Source organism: Phyllobates terribilis, unplaced genomic scaffold, assembly GCF_046119375.1.
Source record: "Phyllobates terribilis strain yellow unplaced genomic scaffold, ASM4611937v1 Scaffold_12__6_contigs__length_324123572, whole genome shotgun sequence".
In the NCBI taxonomy this organism is placed as follows: Eukaryota; Metazoa; Chordata; class Amphibia; order Anura; family Dendrobatidae; genus Phyllobates; species Phyllobates terribilis.
The window spans coordinates 32,171,177-32,177,349 of record NW_027362772.1 but is presented as its reverse complement, the minus strand read 5'-3'; positions in this window follow the sequence as shown (position 1 = coordinate 32,177,349).

The window sequence follows — 6,173 nt, the reverse complement described above, 5'->3', positions numbered from 1 at the left end:
TCATCCAGTCAGTTCAGCGCTCCCAGGAGACAGGCACCAGGCAGAGGTATTAAAAGTCTTTAGAAATTTACTTAGATAAAAATCATCATAAAAAAAGATACATAGAACAACGCGTTTCGGCTATATATTGGTACAGAATAGCCTTCCTCAGGTAAGATATTGCTTTACAGTCTGCTAGAGTTATATAGTCTATATAGGTTCACTTGAATAAATTAATTATGTTAAATGGTCAAAACCTGGTGGTTCTTCATTAGCTTAATTGCTGCTTGGTGGTTTTCAGTATGCAGCTTTAGCTTATCCTTGTTTCAAGTATATTTGCAGTACATGATAAAATACATGGTGAAAAACACACACACATAAAAAACATTACAAACATTGATTTGCGTGTATACAGCATGAGTGGGTGTATAAAAAAAATGTAAATCTATAACATTATCCACACATACAACATATATTCAATGATCATATTAGGACTATTATATTATACTTATTTTACTAGAAAAACTTTTCTTATGAGAGAAAACACAACACAAAAGAAAAAAAAATAAATAAATAAAAAGAAAAAAGAAAAAAGAAAAAAAGAAAAAAATAAAGAAAAAATTAAAAATTAAAATAAAAAAACAAAACAAAAAAAAACTCCTGTCGAAGAAATTCCGCAGAACATATCAAACAGAATCCATCTACTGAATAAGAAAGAGGCTTTCTGGGTGTACAGATTGTGCTCTCTACATCCGGACGGCCTCAATGATAGACTGGAGAACATAGAGAACATCGAATTAGATCAGGACAGCACTGCTGACCAATAGAAATATATAGAAAGAATAGAATATATGGTAACCCAGGCTAGATATATTTTTTATTATATATTTTTTATGATACACTCTTGGGTTTGCCCATAAACCCCTGACTAGTGAAGCCAGCATTATGAGGACATCCATAGCATAGAGGTAAATACCAATGAGAGAAACACAATAGACCCTTGAGTGTGGACTACACAAGTTCAATCCCAGTAGAAAAAACTAACTTATCAAAAAAGTTCCCACAGCAATTAAAGATATAGAACTCACAATATGACTAGATTAATGTAATATGATTTTTTTTTTTTTCCTCATTTTTTATTTTTATTTTTAATTTTTAATTTTTTTAATTTTTTTTAATTTTCAATTTTTTCTTTATTTTTTATTTTTATTTATTTATTTATTTTTTTTCTTTTGTGTTGTGTTTTCTCTCATAAGCAAAGTTTTTCTAGTAAAAGAAGTATAATATAATACTCCTAATATGATCATTGAATATATGTTGTATGTGTGGATAATGTTATAGATTTACATTTTTTTTATACACCCACTCATGCTGTATACACGCAAATCAATGTTTGTAATGTTTTTTATGTGTGTGTTTTTCACCATGTATTTTATCATGTACTGCAAATATACTTGAAACAAGGATAAGCTAAAGCTGCATACTGAAAACCACCAAGCAGCAATTAAGCTAATGAAGAACCACCAGGTTTTGACCATTTAACATAATTAATTTATTCAAGTGAACCTATATAGACTATATAACTCTAACAGACTGTAAAGCAATATCTTACCTGTGGAAGGCTATTCTGTACCAATATATAGCCGAAACGTGTTGTTCTATGTATCTTTTTTTATGATGATTAGTATTTAAGTAAATTTCTGAAGACTTTTAATACCTCTGCCTGGTGCCTATCTCCTGGGAGCGCTGAACTGACTGGATGAATCCTTTCATTTTCTCCTGACCTTCATTCCACGGTCTCCTGGCTGAGAGATCCGTTGTATCCAGACTATAGCTGCACACCAAGGAGTCAAGGCATCTCGGTCAGACCTAAGAGGTCGATACGCTATGCCACAAGCTACATCAAAGGTGAGCAAATTAGCTTCTGAAAAATAGCTAAACCAAATAATCTGCACTTAGATCTGCGCCTGTGTTTTCTGTCTTTTCCCCTCTCCTAGACCCTATAGCCTGGGGGTCATATACCTTTGGAGAGTGAACAGGCGGTCCTTTCTGAAATCTCGAGAGGGTAAACAGATGGATCTCACTCAAAATCTTTAGAAGGGTAAATCGGTGGCCTTTGCTCCAAATTTTTAGAGGGTCATCACATGGCCCTCGCCTTTAATTTTTCCAGAATATGTATGATGCCTGCTTTCATATTTTTTACATGGTGTGGGTACTTAAGATTGTGCAGTCTTTTGATAAGTTTGAAGTCACTCTGCGTGATGGCAGACTGCTGAATTCTTACAGCATGCGCACCGCACACAATCAGGATTCTCCAGTGTCTGCAATAGTGAGGAGTCAGGTGACTGCAAGTATGCGAATTGCATACTTCTAGCCACCTTCCAACTAGACGTGCTTGGATTTACTCAATTCATTTGAATTTAGCGAGGTCAAGCATGTCTAGTCGGCACATCATCCCATGTAATCAAATCATATACTTGTGGTTACACAACTGAAATTTTTTTTCTACCTGCACCGGAGAATTCTGACAGCGTCCAGTCTCACTCAGTAAGGATTCAGAAGTCAGCAGTCACAAAGAGTCACTGCTGACTTTTATAAAAAGACCGTACAACCCCTTTCAGCCTGTAGTGCTTGTCAAAAAATTTACTTGGTTTTACCAAAAAATTGACACTTTTGCTCTACTGGTTTTGACAACATTTTTTGCAAATTTGCTTCACCTGTAAAAACTGATTTGCGTCAAATTGTAGCAGTTAGAGGTAAAAATGCTTTTAGCTTTTGACATTCTTTTTTATATAATTTATAAGCACACTAAAAAGTATTACAAATAGTGATAAAACCTTCCTGTGAAAACCCAGACTTAGGGCACATTTATGGTTGCCAGTTTTTTAGGAAAGACTGTTCCTAAGAACGCTTGCACGCCGTAAACCCGCCTGCCAATCACCCAACGAATAAAAAAAAACATTCAGCTTATCCTCTTATGTAAACCAGATATGTGTTGCTGATTGTGATGACACAGCATATCTTCTTAATTATGCCAGATGTAAATTCCGTAGGCTCAGAATGGTGGACTATTGTCTCAATTATTGACTATTGAATTTATGCATTTCTTTGGTTTGTCAAAAAAATATTATTTGTATGAGCCTTTATGTTGACACTTCAGTTGATATTTATGGCAAATTATTGTCTGTTGTTTCTGGAAGACAGTGACTCAGGGTCACTGAACAATGATGTTTGCTAATATGTTGATTACACATTAAACCAGCCCATGCAGCTTGTTGACTTGCATTGTGTGGGTGGTTATAGTTTATCTTTCAGTGTTTGCAAGTCAACATTGGGGGCTCAGCTGTAATATCATCATCCCATCTCCTTGCCCTGTAGTTGGTGGCTTAAAGGTATCTCTGCACTGATCTGGGTGACTCTACAGCATGTCAGCTTAGGGGACTATGACTGCAGCTGGAGGAATACAGATCTGCTCCATTGACCATTGCTGAACATTTTGAAGAACCCAGGTTGGGACAATGAGGTCACCTGGCCACGTACCTCCATGGACTGTCAGCTTCCTAAGCTTATTGTTACCTCTTCTCTGTGGGTGCCCGCCTAATGCAGGGTGCCACTGGTGGGGGTAGTCAGCCCTGAAAGCCCAGTAATCACAGTGGCTTTAATCCCGGACCAGCAGAAGAGTGACTCTGTAATTTGCACCATCTTGTGCATCTGCTCGGACTGTTTTACATGTTTATTATCTATTGGTGGTTCAATATAGTATTGCTGCACTGTTTTACCCTCACCCTGTCTTGTCTGAGTAGCATTATGCCAAGGAAGACCCCTTGTCTTCACATTGATGTTTTATGTAGGCAGAATGATTGTGTTAACCATCATTCTGTGCATATGAAATTGCAGCCAGACAGTCTACACAGGCTGTTTAAGATGTCACATCACTTGTTCAAAAAAATTGTGTTAAATACCTTGCAAAAATCCTAGTGCTGCCCTGATTTTGCTGCCTTTTTTTCTAGTTTTGAGCTGCATCACTCCATTGCAGAGATATCCACATTTGTTTCTTCTAGTGAACAGTATGTGAAATCTCTGCTGCAGTTCAATTGTTTCCCCAGCGTCTTCTCCGTCAGTGAGCACTTTCATCCTTTCCTCCCAGATGTTGCTCAATCTAGCAGTCTACCATCTTAGATGCTGCTAATATGTGAGTGGGAGTGTCTGGGAGGGAGTGATGGAAGTGCACACACCCATAGAAAAAACTCTAACATAGTCCAGTTGAACTACAAGGATAGATTTCACATATTGTGCTTCAAAAGCAACAAATCTGGATATCTCTGCAAAAGAGCAATGCAATGCAAAATGTAAAAAAGCAGAAGAATCATTGAAGTTCAGAAATATTTTCTAATGTAATTTACTCTGTTATATACAAGTGCACATCACACACTGTACAATAAATGCTCAAAATATACACATCCTATCAATAAACATACTAATACATACATTAATGGGTAGATGTGATTGTGACTTACAATATAATTATTTATATGCTTTATTCATTGCTGGAATATTTTTATATATAAAGTTTACTCACTTCTGCACTGGTATATAGGTGTGTGTGTAATGGAGTTGGGGCAGTATGTGCAGGCAAGGTACTCATCTTCAGTGCCCCAGCCCGCTATAGAAAAATGGGGTCTTGCTTTGGTTTGTGTGCGGCCATGTTACCATACTGAACACTTCCCAGCTCTGGTCTGCGATGTGTTGCACAGCTCCAGTTCCCATCAACCTCACGATAAGAAGACCTAATCAGTCCATTAAAAACTAAATCCTTTTTACTAACAGTTTGTCTTACAGACATTGAACAGTGATGCAGTTGTCATTTTCTTTGTCACAGTTCAGCGGCACGTTTCCAATAAACATTATCAGCGGCTCACTTGGTACATTGCAGAACAAGTCAGAGACCTTCATCCTTTCTATGTACAGTATAGCGCTACTTTAAGCTGTGCTTTTCCCAGTGACCACTATCCTTAAGCCACTAATTGGAAACCACATAATGATGCCCTTCTGGCTGACACCTAAGTGAGCGTATCCCAGCCTTGCTGACTCTGTCTTTCTCGGACCTGCAGCTTAGAAGGCCTGGCTGACACTTGTCAGTTCTCTAGAGACCCCCTGAGGGACTCTAATAAAGTTCCCAACACTACATTCTCTACAGACTCACCAGATGAACAGAATTCCGCTGCCACCAATGGGGTATTTCTTAGTCACTTTCTCTCTGCTTTCTACTGTCTTCGCCACACCACACGAACAAGGTGACGATCACCTATTTTCTGATGGTGTCCTTACTTCTTCCTTCCTCGATCTTTATTTACTAACTCCCTGTGCAACTAACCCAAAGATTTCCAACCCTCCTCCACAACAATGGGCTGGCCCCACAGTTAACCCTGTCATGTCTAACTAACAGGAATCACAGCCTACATGTGGATAACAATAAAGCACAGTACATTTTCATACATAAAAATGTCAGGAGTTGTCAGAGAGGTGGAACGCCATCCTCGGCACCATCACATGTGTGTGTTTTTTTTTCCCGGCATTGTATATTTAAGCTGGAAAAGGACAATTTAAGATTTTATTTTAGTGTGAATATTTACTATTGATTTTTTTTTTGGTGGAGGGGGCATAATTTAAATTTTTGCCTAAGGCAACAGAAAAGCCAGAATCAGCCATAGTCACAGCACAGCTCACTTGGGACAATTTTTGGTGAAATTCAGTCCTTGTAGTTCACAACGTAGCTTACTACAGATGTTTGCAGGGCAGGCAGGCTGGCATGGATGCTAATACATGTCAATCCTTCATCATCTTTACGTACTGGACCAAGAGGTCATTATTTTTTTCAGGGCTTTAATTTTTGTACTAGCCCTAATGGCTACAATTAGAAGGTCACACAACAAGTTGCAAAATCTCTAGGAAAATCTTCTCTGGAGTGCTCATTCCGGGAGGTCCATAAGTAGATAATTGTCCAGAATCACCCTATTTTTTCTTTATATTCCATTCTACAGCAGCTTTATCTCAGTGTCTTCACAGTCCCATGGGGAATCTTCCTCTCCTACCTCAACCTGTAACCCACACTAGACAAGCAGCCTCTAGTGGCTCATCATCATCATCATTCCAAAACAGACCGTGTTCTGACTTCCTTACAAGCTTTTTCTGGC